General features: G+C 44.4%; 1 long non-coding RNA gene across 3 annotated transcripts in view; it reads right to left on the reverse strand.

The window, feature by feature from the left end:
• The window catches only part of LOC147584835 (uncharacterized), a 32,640-nt gene that overhangs the window by 6,902 nt on the left and 11,267 nt on the right, over positions 1-14,471 (reverse strand). Inside the window, exons 2-3 of one of the 3 annotated variants that reach the window (XR_015253734.1) lie at positions 11,778-11,910; positions 1,631-1,783 (exon numbers count right to left, since the gene is read on the reverse strand). The exons of 1 other annotated variant lie outside the window; for it this stretch is intronic. This is a non-coding gene — a long non-coding RNA (uncharacterized LOC147584835). The remainder of the gene's footprint in view (positions 1-1,630; positions 1,784-11,777; positions 11,911-14,471) is intronic. One more of the 3 variants, XR_015253735.1, reaches the window with a different exon arrangement.

Consider the following 14,471-nt stretch of genomic DNA (forward strand, 5'->3'; position numbering starts at 1 on the left):
GTGCCCAGTACAATAAGTGCCCCATGAGGACAGCAGCACTGAATGAAGGTCCCGCCTCCATCTGCAACTGGACAGAGCTAGATGTCCGTGGCCAACTGTATCCGAGCAAACTTTGTTTTATGGACAAACACCGGGTGTGCTGTCCTTGAAAGAGAGCTGCTAGTTAGATTGCATCAGGAAATGGTTGGTGCCAGTCACCTTTCAGATTAACCACTTGTTCAAGTACAAATTGTGCTCACTGCATGCACGCGTCACAGACTTCCAGATGAGAGTATGGCAGGAGCTGGAACCACAGAGTCTTCAACAGATGTTGGCACATATTCCAGGCATACCTTGTTTTATTGTGCTCCACTGTATTGCGCTTCACAGAGGAGTTTTTTATAAATCAAACGTTCGTGACAACCCTGCCTCGAGAAAGTCTATCGGTGCCATTTGTCCGACAGCATTTGCTCACTTCCTGTCTCTGTGTCACATTTTGGTAATTCTCACGATACATTGTCATTACATTTGTTATGGTGAGCTGTGTTTCCTGTGATCAAGATCGGTGATCATCGATGCTACTACGGTAATTATTTTGGGGCGCCACGACCTACCTCCATATAAGATGGCAAACTTAACTGATAAATGTTGTGTATGTTCTGACTGCTTCACCAACAAGCCACTCCTCCATTTCTCTCCATCTCCTCAGGCCTTCTTATACCCTAAAACATAACAATGTTGATATGAGGCCAATAAATAACCCCACAACAGCTGCAAAGTGTTCAGGCGAAAGGAAGAGTCAATTGATGGGGCAAACTTCATTGTTGTCTTCTTTTAAGAAATTGCCACAGCCACCTGTGACACCCTGATCAGTCAGCAGACCAATATCAAGGCAAGACCCTCCTCCAGCACAAAGATTATGACTCACTGAAAGCTCAGATGATGGTTAGCATTTCTTAGCAATAAAGTATGTTTTAATTAAGGTACGTATATTGTGGGGTTTTTTAGACATAATGCTACTGCACACATAATAGACTAGGGTATAGTGTAAACATAACTTTCGTATTATACACCAGGAAACTACAATTTTCATTTGTTGCTCCGAGTCGCTAATCTGTTACTGTTTTCACCCCTAGTTGTTTTTGTCTTTCCCTGACATGGATTCTTTTTTTAAAAGCAAAAAGGTGTTGAGGTAATGGGGGACAAAAGACCCAAATTCAGAATATGAATGCAACATTAGTGAATTCCGGGACATCTGCCAACGGACCAGCAGGCAGAATCAGCATTTTATCCCTGTTAAAAGACCTGCTAATCTACAAAGTGATTGCTGTGATGAGCCTCTGGGGGCAGCCAGGAGTTGGTCCTCTCCGTTTAAAGGTTATTTGGCGACCAGACACCCTGCCCACTCAATAGTTAGGAAAAGGTATGAAGAGAAAATGATTTGGAGAACGAGAAAAAAAGCATTTTTTAACTTGTCTAAAGTAAAAAATTAAATCGCCTCTTTCTCTGAATGTTATTTTCCAAGATAAGAAGGCTTGTCTGAAGGTGCTGTTGTGCCAAAAACCCAGTGCCAAGGATGAAGTTTTGTTACACATGTAAGAAAAATGTGCATAAAGGTTAGCCATCCAGAAATGTGGCTTAAAATACTCACAATCATGGGCTATTAGAACTGAGGCAGATTTTGGAAGTCCTCTCATTCATTCCCTTCACCGTACAGAGGAGGAAACTGAGTCCCAAAGAGGTCAGTAGTCGTCCAGTGTTACCAGATCTGGATCCAGGCCGTCCCTTTTCCCACACCAGTCAGCTAGTGATGATAACAGTTAGATCAAAAAGCACATATTCAAATCACTCAGACAGCTTCACGAGTAGGAGAGGCAGATACCCTCTTAAACGCTAACAGACAATAACCTCCTTCAGAGCTTTTGGAGGAATCGAACATAAAGATACGAATCAACATTTGGAACATAATGAAAACATGGAAATTTCCCTGAATATTACCCAATATGAAAGCCACATAACAAAGCAACTGAGAATTTTTAATACATATCGCAAATCATGTAATTTTCGGTGAGTCCCTATCTTGATTTTTCCAGAATAAACTCCGTGGACTCCAAATTACTGTCGTCATTTCTAGTGTTCACTATTGCTTTTAAAATCCCAGACAGAGGTTTTATTCACTGTGGGTTTCTTCTACCAAGCCTGACAGCCAAAACGGGGGCTTGGGAATAGGGGCAGAGCAGATTTAACAGATTTCTTAAAAACATAGCCATTATATATAAGCTGTTTATTCCAAAGGGGACTTAAATTTTTGACGGATGGGTGAGTGGGTGTATGGGTGCATGTGTGAGAGAGTAGGCGGAGGGGTGGAAGGTTGTGGGAGTTGTGGTTGTGGTGCGTGGGGATGGGGGTTCGTGTTCAAAAGTTGCTAAACAGTCCCGTAGCGTCCTGCCTGAGAGCACAGTGCCTGGAGCCAGAATGTCTGAGTTTAAATCCCAGCTTCATAACTTGCTAGCTTAAGTACTTGCTTAGGTACTTAAGGCCTATTATGTGTCGCAGTTTCCTCGTCCGTAACACAGGCATAATAAGAGACCTTAGCTCAACCAGTTGCCGTAAGGATTAGATGAGTTAATGTACATACAGCCTGCAGAACATTCTGCGGCATACAGCAAACATGTAATTAAACGTTAACTGCTGCTATCCAGAGGTCACTCTTCTGGCAACCACAGTTTTCTGGGATAACACCCAAGTAAGCCTTCTGCAGAACCGGGGCGCTACGGCCTGTCCGCTTAAGTCACAGACGGGTCTCAGCCAATTTCACGCTAAATTCTAACAAACCTACCTGCTCCCTTGTACAGGAAATGACAAGGCACAGGTAAGCGTCTACCTCCCGATGCCGGCAGTCGGTCCTTGAGGCAGCTCCACGGTCACTTGTGCGAACGATGTGCACCTACTGTCTCCACAGCATGGTGGGAAGGCCAGACCTACACCGGGAGCTCACCGTCTGGTAGGGGAGACGAACCACGCACAAACACTTCGGTGGCAACACAGGAGTTTGAGAATCGTGTGCAAGAGAAGCACCAGGCTGGGTGTGATCCAATTTCACCAGCCCCTTCTGGTGTGGGGGAGATCCAGGGGAACACCACAGACGGGGAGTTACAACTGCCCACGCACAGATAGGAGGGACCCTGCTCCCACCAAGATTCATTACCATCAGACTGCCAAAAATAAAAACAATGATTTTTAAGGCAAGGCTTAAATACACAAATCTCTGTGCAAAACCCAAATAATTACATAAACCCACAGACCATAAAACCCGGTATCATAGACAAGGCTACATTGATTCATCACTGGGTTCCTTTATGGCTGCCTCCCTGAGGGGCTGTGCTGGGCCTCCCGGAGCCCTGGAATTTCTTCCCACTGTTGGAGCTTCGAGGCCCTGGCTCCGTGGCTCACTAAGTCACTCTGCCCTGCCCTGGCTCTTCCAGAAGACCGCCGACGCCTGCCGTGGATGCATATTTTCTAAACTCTCGACTCGTTCCTTTAATAACTCTTAATGTCAATTTATCCAGCACAGCCTGTGCAGCAATTTATGACTGAGTAGGAGGCAGAGCAAAGTTGAGCAAAGCAGGATGAGTCAGCTTTCCCAAGACTCGCTTCTATCAGCTGGGTCTGGATTGAGAGAGGGACTCCAGAAAGGCTTTCAAACTCACTTTGAAAGTGAGGACTTTCACCTAGCTGTCCTCATATGGTCCAGCCACTTTCTAGGGGGCATCAAGTCTGGCAGAAGGAGAGTTTGTGACGGTCGTTTTCCCATTGAATGGTTGGCGAGAGCTGTCCGGAGCCAGCCTCCACGGGGCCCCCCAAGGAGTGGCCCTGCCATTCTCAAAATCTCACCCTCCTTTCTAAGGGGCACCAGGCAACAGTCTTGCACTTGGAGCCAGAAAGACCATTTGTCAGTAGTCTGGGCCCAGAGGCTAACCTGAGACTGAGCTTAAAAACTGACTATGAGTTGGCGTGAGTGCAATAAAAAGGGCTCCAGACCCGTGGCTCTGGTGGGTCAGCATTCGTGCTCATGTATGTCCAGGAAGGCTACAGGACTTTCCACTGTCACCACTAAAGGGAAGACTTTGCAGATACCACTGGTCCCATGAACTTGGTCCTAAGACCTCTGAAAACATGACAGGAATGAAGGAAGCCCGTGTGGGGTGAGGCAGGTGTTGTAGAACAAGCGCTGTCATTTCAAAGGAATTTGGGGTGTAAAGAGAAGACTTGGGTATACCTTCGGAAGCTCGTTTGTTCCAGGAAACCCATTCAAAGGGCCATTGGGCATGTAAACATGAAACTGGGACCATAATTGGAGAATCAAGAGGCTTTTGAGACACTGCTGTGTCTGGAATGCTCTGTGTGATCATGAAAAGTATTGTCTGTATGTAAAGTACACTTTCTATTCTATGTATTTAGTTGCCTTTGGAGAGATTTTGTTTCATTTTTACCTTTTAAGAATGGATGGAGGCGTCTTTGTGCAGGAAAACTGCTGTTTGTTCATGGGAGGATGTGTCTGTTTTTGTTGGATCAAGGCTGTCGGGGAATCCGGGCACGAGGGTCAGAAGCTGGAAGAGATGCTCTCAAGAGAGAGAAGATGAAAACCCCAGGTGCCAACAACGCAGCTCCGGAGGCCTGGAAGAGGCTCTGTGCTCCGTATTTGGGTCTGACCGGTCCTGCATCCTGCGAATGGCAGCTCTGAGGGCCTCAGAGACAGCCCCTTGGGGAAGACATGGATATGCTGACCAGGGACATCATCGCGATGGCTGGCCAAGAGTTGTGGAAGATTCCTGAGCTGTATGCATCAACCAGGGAAGCCAGAGCATTGCGAGACAACGCCCTGGGCAAAGACATTGGCATTCTCATCAGGAACACATTGTACAGGGCGGTGGACAGTGACCTCAGGAGCCTGAGAGGGAGAAAAAGAACCTGAGAGGTGATTTCTGAGAAAATTCTGGAATGCCAGCTTGGAGCACTCAGAAATCATTGGCACATTCTTTAGGGATGTGAAGTTCCTGCTGGCAAGATGAAGGCCGAAGATTAACATATGTGCTCCCAGGCTGGCGAGACTTTCATCAACCCTCTTCTCTGTGATAAGACACAACTTATTTAGAAAACCGTTCTATTCCCAGTTCTACTACTAATGCCACACGGCTTTGGTTAAGCTGCCTTAGTTGCTTGAGGTTTGTCTTCTTAGTTATCCCCGGATGATGTTTGCCCACTTGCCCTAGAGCCTAAAGACGACATGGACTGGATTGCCTTCAGTTAAGAAGGATCTGCCAATGAGTTGCCCCTGGACACAGTCCAAACGGAGCCACAAGAGCCCAAATGAGAGGTATAAGAGATCCATGCAAAAGGAAAATCAAGGTAGAAACAGTAACTGAAGCCCTCTTAGCTTGAATTCTCCCAGAGGCAGACCCTGCCACAGGATTTGAGCAGAAGTAGTTTATGTAGAAGTTACAAGAAATCACAGAGAAGTAGGGAAGTGAGGCAGAGAAAGTTGCTTATAAAGTGTGCATATTGAACCACCTGAAACAGTGGGCAGCCAGTTTATGCCACACAAAAAGGCTAAGAAACTGCAAAATACTTGTCTCAAAGCTGTTATACACCAACTCCTGTCTGTCATTGCTGAGGGCAGCTCCCAGGGTGGGGGCTGTTAATTCTCCAGGCCTTTGGTTTGCTGGGCAAGCAGGCAGCCTTCTGCACTTGAAAAATAAAATACACCCCAAAAACAAATAATCCAGTGAAGAAATGGGCAGGAAACATGAATAGACACTTCTCTAAAGAAGACATCCAGATGGCCAATAGGCACATGAAAAGATGCTCAACGTCGCTCCTCATCAGGGAAATACAAATCGAAACCACACTCAGATATCACCTCACGCTGGCCAGAGTGGCTGAGATGAACAAATCAGGAGACTATAGATGCTGACGAGGACGTGGAGAAACGGGAACCCTCTTGCACTGCTGGTGGGAATGCAAACTGGTGCAGCCTCTCTGGAAAACAGTGTGGAGGTTCCTCAGAAAATTAAAAATGGATCTACCCTATGACCCAGCAGTAGCACTGCTAGGAATTTACCCAAGGGATACAGGAGTACTGATGCATAGGGGCACTTGTACCCCAATGTTTATAGCAGCACTCTCAACAATAGCCAAATTATGGAAAGAGCCTAAATGTCCATCAACTGATGAATGGATAAAGAAATTGTGGCTTATATACACAATGGAGTACTACGTGGCAATGAGAAAGAATGAAATATGGCCTTTTGTAGCAACGTGGATGGAACTGGAGAGGGTTATGCTAAGTGAAATAAGTCATTCAGAGAAAGACAGATACCATATGTTTTCACTCTTATGTGGCTCCTGAGAAACTTTAACAGAAGACCATGGGGGAGGGGAAGGAAAAAAAAAAAAAAAGAGGTTAGAGAGGGAGGGAGCCAAAACATAAGAGACTCTTAAAAACTGAGAACAAACTGAGGGTTGATGGGGGGTGGGAGGGAGGGGAGGGTGGGTGATGGGTATTGAGGAGGGCACCTTTTGGGATGAGCACTGGGTGTTGTATGGAAACCAATTTGACAATAAATTTCACATTAAAAAAAAAGATTGTAAAAAAGTAAAAATAAATAAAATAAAATAATAGAATAAAATAAAATAAAATAAAATAAAATAAAATAAAATAAAATAAAATATAAAAAGCTCTGTGGTGCCAAGCAGATACTGAGAGTTAAAAGTCATCCTGCAGAACACTACTGAAATGGCAAGGTCCAGATATGTGAGCAAGGCTCTGACAGTCTGTGGTACCACTTGGCCTTGCACCACTGAGATCCAGTCGTACTGCTTCTTAAGTTCACGCTGTCTGGTCAATGTTTCTTCAAGGTGGTGACTGGTCACAACTTCCTAAAGAAACAGCTTACAACAGGAAGCGATAGCTCCTTCTGCTACAGTTGGTTCCAAGGCTGCAATTGATATTTAATCATCTCCATGTCTAGAATCCATTCTAGATTCTCCTCATCTTCAGGCAGCTCACTGGTCTAAGTTGCTCACCCAGCCAGTGTGCCCAGTTACATTGTTTACCTAACAAGGTAACCCAGCTCTTTCTTTCTAGTATATCTAAGTCCTTGGCCATCATGCTCTTATCAGACTATGGCTGCTTCAATTGCCTATTTATAATTATTATTTGGCAATGAAAACACCAAAAAACAACCCAGGGATTTCCAGACATACCTTTCCTGCTCCTGGTATGGAGCAGCAACTGTCTTCAAGATAAGCAGGGTCACTACCCCTGTCAATATGGCAATTTCTTTCTTTGCCTACTGGTCTATTTACATGAGGAACCCGAAGTGAACAAGTAGCAGCCATAACCTTAGATTCAGTAGACCCTTTATTGCATCCACTGGAAGAACATCCCTCCCCTTGGACCAGGACCTCTAATCCATCTGAGCCTATGGTACAGGGGCTGGAAGCACAAATTCCCCCAAGTGGGTCGCTGAAAGTAATGGTGAAAAGGGCCATTCCTACTTAACCACTGGGTTCTTAGACCCATCTCGTCTAAGTATGAGAAAAATATCACAGTCATTAGCTTAATGTTTTTATTCTATCTTGAAGGACAGTGTATCAACCTCTCTGGTGCCAACTCCAAGCTAGCAACTGATCTGCACATTTAAGAGACCCTCCCAGTGTTCTGTTAGGCCAGTCACTACTGAATGGTGTGAAGCACAATAGAACCAGTGGATCTCAAGGCCATGTGCCCATTTTCACTTTCCTTCACTGGTCCGAAGTGATAGAATAAATCAGAAAGACTGAGAACCAGTGGTTCTGGCAGTAGGACTAAAGGCAAGAAAGGAAAACACATACCTGGAATATGTAATAATTCCAGTAGGGATGACTCAGTATTCCTTCCAGGATGGAAGAGTTCTAATGCAATGAACCTGTGGTTGTTGGCTGGTTGGTCTCCTTATAGGTGATTCCATATCAGCCTCAGCTGCTGACAGCTCTGTCATTCAGCAGTGACAGTAGGGGGATCAGCCTTGTGATGATGTCCATGCTCTTGGACCTATGCACAAACTCAGTTTTCACCCCCATGAATACTATGTTCACAGCACCATAATGCAAGAATGGAAGTGACCAAGGAGAGATGCTGGCTTATTTCCACTGGATGAATCATCCTATGCACTCAGTTGTTCTGGGCTTCCTGTATGGAGGATGCTTCTTGAATTGGTCATTGAGGTGAACACAAAGGTCCTCACACTCCCTTAGAAGTATCCACACTTCTCTAGACCTCCTTGTCTCTGAGCTTCCAATCGTTCTTATCCTAAGCCCTAACCAAAAAGCTAAATCATTCACCACTGCTCATTGATCCAAGTATGTACTTACCTCAAAGTACTGCACCCCTCCCCCCCCCCCTTATAAAGTTGAATGCCAGGTTGATGTTCTAAGCTCTGCTCACTGGGAAGATTTCCCCATTCCCCTGCCACTGTCTTTCAGAGGCATCTGTGAGTGGAGTTGTAATACAGCAGCATATCAAAAGTAACCACATATCAAGTTGACCCATTTATGAACAAGAAAGACCCAAGATTTTTCTCTGTTGATCATCTGGTCATAGGGAAGCATCACTAAATCCATAGGGGAGGCATTGGTGCAAGAGAGATAGGTGCACAAGAAACTGGACCATTCATTCTGAAAACTTATTTGTGTTTTCCAGATGTACTCAGATCCCACATGTAATATTCCCATGCTATGATGAATTGAATCAAGCCTGATTTGGCAAGTCCAAAAATACCCAGGACATGATGGAAATCTCCAATCACTTGCTGTCCTTTCCCATGTTAAATGTTCAGGCCCTACCAAGGCCCAGTAGCATACCAAGAGCTACTTTTCAAATAGTGAATAGCTCTCTGCTGCAGATGGCATGGTCTCACTTTAGAAGCCAAGGATTCTGTTCTTCAACTCTCCTATCAGAGCTTGCCAGAAACACTGTAGAACATTCTGGTCTACCATAGCAACACTATAAAGCATCACATATGTTTCCAGACAACTGGAGCTCACAAATTTTACTAGTATTCCAGGGTCTTGGAATTTTGGGGGGTTTATTTCCCACCTTATAATGCACATGTGTCCTAACAGATCACCCAAAGTATTTGCCATCTACTCTTCCAGATCTAAATCAACATAATATTGGTAAAATAGTGGACAGATCTGATGCTCTGAAGAATGTTTAGATAATCAAGGCACCTTTGGACCGTATTATAATAAAGAATGTAAGATACAGGTCTGCGGCATGACCATGAATGTACATTGTTATCTATTCCAAGTAAATGCAAACTGCTTCAGCATCTCCTCTTGCTATGAATTGAAAAACATGCATTTCCTATACCAGTAGCTACATACTAAGTGCCAGAAGCTGCGCTGGTTTTTTCAAGTAAAGATACAACATACGCACAACAACTATGATTGGAGATACCACTTGATTAAATTTACTGCAGTCCATTGTCAGAGGGAGATGAATTAAACAAAGAGATGATCTGGACAACCATCCCTATACATCTCTAAGGATGGCACTAATTTCTGCCAAGTCAGCAGGATGAGGTTTTGCTTCTGAGTCATTATCTGGGCTGCAGATGGGGAAATTGGGAAGGTGTGGCAATCTCAGACTTCTACACTTGGCCTTTCCTATGGGTCAGAGAACCACAGACAAGAGAGAAATTTGAAGGCTCTGTTTGTTAATATAACCATTTAGAAGACTCAGGAACCAGAGAAATGACCAGTTAGGCAGTGAACTCTAGACCAGCTAGACATGGACTTGGACCAGGACTCCATTTATCACCAGATCTCCAAATGCCTCAAATCTAACACCTAATATAATGACAGATTGGATCTCCTAGTGTTGTGAGTTATATTACGTAGAAAATGGAACCTGAGAAATATACGTGTGTATAAAAAGCATATCAGGGAGTTATTTTGGAGACAATACCCATTGGGAATGAGGATGCAGACTTGGGTAGGGGAAGAAGTTAGACAGTAATTCAGTTGCAAGAGACCCCATCTGATGCTGTGGAGGGCTCTGAAGCTGGAATACCCTTTAATAGATATCTCAAATTAAGGCCAGGTGGCCTAGCCTTTGACCCAGCACTTGGACCAGTCATTAAGTGCGCGCTTTTCCCAAGGAGGGGCTTAGCTATCAGCCATCATGCCTAGCAGCTATGAAGATGACCCTTTCTTCAGTCCTGAAGGAAGTTCTGGGACACACGCTACAGCATCCACTTTTGTCCAATCCTTGCACTGCTTGGGTACATTTGATTAGTGTAGTCAGTTTACCCCTTCCAGGAATATCTCCTTTAGGAGTCTGAATGTAATAGCACAAACTATTGCCCCGGCTGCTGCAACTGATCTCGGGCTCCAAATGATATTCATCTTCTCCTTCTTCTACCAATCATGCTACATTTCCCTCACTGGATACTAGTATGTCTGCTCTTCTCATGACTTACCTGATGGAGTGAACCAGAACCTGTCTGAATCCCTGATCACCAAGCCTTCTCAGGTAATGGCAGCTGCCTTCATTCACTTACTATCAAAATTGGGCAAGGTCTGCCAAGCCTATAGCTCCGCTTGGACCTGCTGTAGAGTCCTTTCTGCTCCGGACCCCACTCAAAGCTGAAAACTTTCCATGTCCTTCAGCAAATGGGCCCAAGCATTATGTCCAAGTATGGAATGTGCTATCTCCAAAAACCCAAAAGGCCAATCCAACACTGTGCTACATTTTTACTAGGAGAGGGAACAAACAGAGATAATGTGTTCTTTATTTTGGAAAGAGATCCCAACAGGCCTCAGGCCACACAGCCTTTAAATCTACATTGGCAAGGTGGCCCTCCGATTGGGTTTATCTCTCACCATCTGGAGGGCATGTGTCTTAACAAGGGCTCCAACATACTTGCCACTTCTTGGTCATCAGTTCAATTAACATAATGTCATCAGTCTAGTAGAACAAAATAATGTTTTACAGAATTTCCAGATGGTCTGGGGCCTCTTTGACTATAATAAGGCAGAGGCCATGAGTTAACATAAAAGCTAGAGAAATACTAAATGTATACTGTTGTTTGTCCCACATGAACCCAGACTGCTTCTAGCACTCTTTCCTAATAGGAATAGAAAACAACACATTTGCCAGGCGAATGGCCATATGCCATGAGCCAGAGGCCATATTAATCTACTCTAGTAATGATACCAGCAGGGCAGCTGCAATTAGATCTTCTCCATCACTGAATTGATACGAATCCACTCCTAGGATCCATGTGGTTCTATAGGAGGCAAACTAGCAAACTAAATGTGCATGTGAAAAGCACAACAACCCGTGCATCCCATAAATCTTTAAGAATGGCACAGATCTGTACCATGTTCCCCAGGATACAATATGATTTTTGTTTTACTACCTTTGAGGCAAGGATGCAGATTCAGAGGTTTCCACATGCTCCTAAACTCAGATGTGGGAATTGTTCCGACTACCAAGTATGTCCAGTTCAAATATGTATTCAAGAATCAGAAAAATGACCACAAGGTAGGTCCTTGGGCCTAGTGGAACTACTGTGAAATAAATCCTGGCCAGGACTCCATTTACTATTTGGCCTCCATATGTCTCTGCTCTAACAAGGTGGCCATGATGATGCTTCAGTTGCTAGATTACTGGATTACAATTACTGGGACCCTACATCCAACAGTCCTTGAAATGCCCAGTTATTCCCCTTATCCCAGTGTATAATTACCCAAGTAAATGGCCAGAGGTTCCTTTGGAGAAGGACTGGGAAACTCATTACCATATACATTTACTGTAGTGTTGCAGGACTCTTCCTCCTGAGGATCTGCCTCTCCTTTGTGAATGGGTCATCATCCTGAAAACTGGTTCAGATGAGGAAATGGGGCAAAGAATTATGACTTTTTATTAAGGCAGGTGACTTCAGCCTCCTGATAACCTATACTTGATTTCTTTTACTTGCTTCAATGGAACAATACTCTTGTTGGAAGCCCACCTATCTTGCTCCAGGACACCATGTTCCATTACTCATCTCATGGCTCTCTACACACGATAACCCCAAGGCAGAGATTTCACTCTTTTGCTCATAAAGAACATTGCGCCACCTGGAGTCTATTATTCAGGATTTTATAATCCCCATTGCTATCAAAGATCCCAGGTTTCTAACAGAATCACCCATCAGCCTGGCTGGCAGCTGTCACCAGTGTGTTCCTTACCTCTTTGGGTGTCCTCTATGCATTCCTGTGGACTACAGTGGGCTGGTAGGCTTTCTACCCTTGCATACTGTTCCAACTTTATCATGCCCATCAATAAATTCTTCATTCCCAAGTTTTTCTCTGCCACCCTTGATCCATTACCCTCAGGTAGAATCCCTTGGCTCCTGCCAGTGCATGTTAGCTAAGACCTACAGCTCCTTCCATCAGTACCTTTCCTCCCTAAACAAAACCAATAGTTGTGCAGCCAGATTAGGATGCAACTGAGTATTTGGCCTGGTAGAGGGGTAGGAATAGATCCCGAGGGAGGTACATGTTGTATCGTAAGACAGAGGCCTTTTCATTTTCTTTAAGTAAAAGCTGGGGGGGTGGGGGTGGGATGATAGTCTTTAACAGAGAGGAGTGGAGTACTTCTGTAGGACCAGTAGGTTCAGAGATATCTAGGGGTTGAAGAATCTGAAGTGCATCAACCCAGATGTCCTCTTCCAAGTTTGAGGGTCTCACTCATTCCTAACCTGGACGTTGACCCTGATGTGCCAGAATTGCCAGATTCCAAATTCAACTTTATATAAAGTTCCAAAACCCTTATAATTAATGCCTGGGCCTGATATATAGCTTTTTCTTATCTCCTGCAACTGGAAGATAAGAGTATCTCTATCTGCTGTAAGAAAGCTGTCTAGCTTTGCCACAACACATTAAACCAGTGGTTAGCTTCCCTCAGCCTTTGATTGTCTTTCTTTAATTGATAGCACCTAATAAAAGTTACCCAATTTCATTGGCCTTATAGTCACTACTTCCCCAGGACCTCTCAAACGCCCACGAAGCTGCTCCCACCAGTGCATTCCCTTCTATCAACATTCCAGTATCCTATCCCAATTTGCAAGTGAAAGTTTCAACAATTCTCCCCTGACAACCTGCCAGGAACTCTCCAAACGCTTTAACACCAGTGATGGGCCCCTCACTGCCAGCCACCCTGTAGGTAATCCAGCTCTAAAGTCTCACTTCTAGTTCTAATTGTCTTGGGTTGAGTTGCTTATGAGATGACTCTGAGATGAGGATTTTCGTGCAGGAAGTTTAGTGGAGAATGTTGGAAGAACAACTGAAAGGAAAGTCAGATTAGGCACTTGATGCAGTTGTGATGAAAGCCTCAGCTCTGGCTTTTCAGAACTGAGTCAAGGAGGTTAGGCCTTCGTACCCCACCCCAACCAGTCAGTGGATGTGGGATGTTCAGAGAGAGGTATAACTTTGGGTGAGATGCTCCCTTTACATTGAAAGCAAGTCCCAGAGAGCCATCAGCAGGTGACACTCCCAGAAGCTAGGGGAATGGGGGTCTCGACCCTGAAGGGGGCATGTGGGTGGTAAACAGCGTCCTCTACAGACCAGGATAAGTGATAAGAGTAAGCAAGTGTGCAAGCTTAAAAGCCAACTGGATTAGAACTGACCATAAACAATGCTAATGGAGAAGTCTTTAAAAGTTATGTTTTGTAAGCAGTTCAAAAAATAATGAGGGCATGTTACTCATGCCCAATCAGAAAAGTCTACAACAGTTCAAAATTGTCTTCCTCGGACTGTAAAACAGTGACAAAATAGACCTTCCAAATATTAGAGACCTGGGTTTCCAAATCTCACTCAATAGATTCATGACTTAATAAATATCACAAACCAATAATTACATAAGTTACACAATGTGTCAGAAGGAAATAAGTGCTATTAAAAAGAAAAAACAAAAAGAACAGAACAGGATAAGGACATTCAGGAGTTAGAGGAAAGGAGTACAGGGAAGTTTGCAGAGCAAAGAGAATGGTCATGATAGACCTCCTTGTGAAAATGAGTTTGGTAAAAGGACTAGAGCTTAAGTCAGGGCGTGAGCAATGATGGTATCTGAGGGAAGAACACTGCAGGCTGAGAGAGCAGCCAGTGTAAAGGCCCTATGGCAGGAGCATGTCTTGTTGATTGAGGAGCAATCAGAATGCCAGTATGGCCAGAGGGGAGAGGGTAACAAGAAGAGTGGTAGAATAGAGGCTCGAGGGGTCACTGGAGGGCAAGGAGAGGTAGGGGGCTTGGTAGTCTCCGGCAATGGATCTGAGGCAAGAGACTTGCGTAAAGGCATCCATTGCCATTTAACCAGACTCTATCAATAAATAAATTTGGGGAAGAATTTGCTACTCTACTTACACCAATTTTACATGCTCAGTGATCTGACAGCTTTCTAA

Source organism: Puma concolor, chromosome A1, assembly GCF_028749965.1.
Source record: "Puma concolor isolate L17-30 chromosome A1, mPumCon1.1.hap2, whole genome shotgun sequence".
Lineage (NCBI taxonomy): Eukaryota > Metazoa > Chordata > Mammalia > Carnivora > Felidae > Puma > Puma concolor.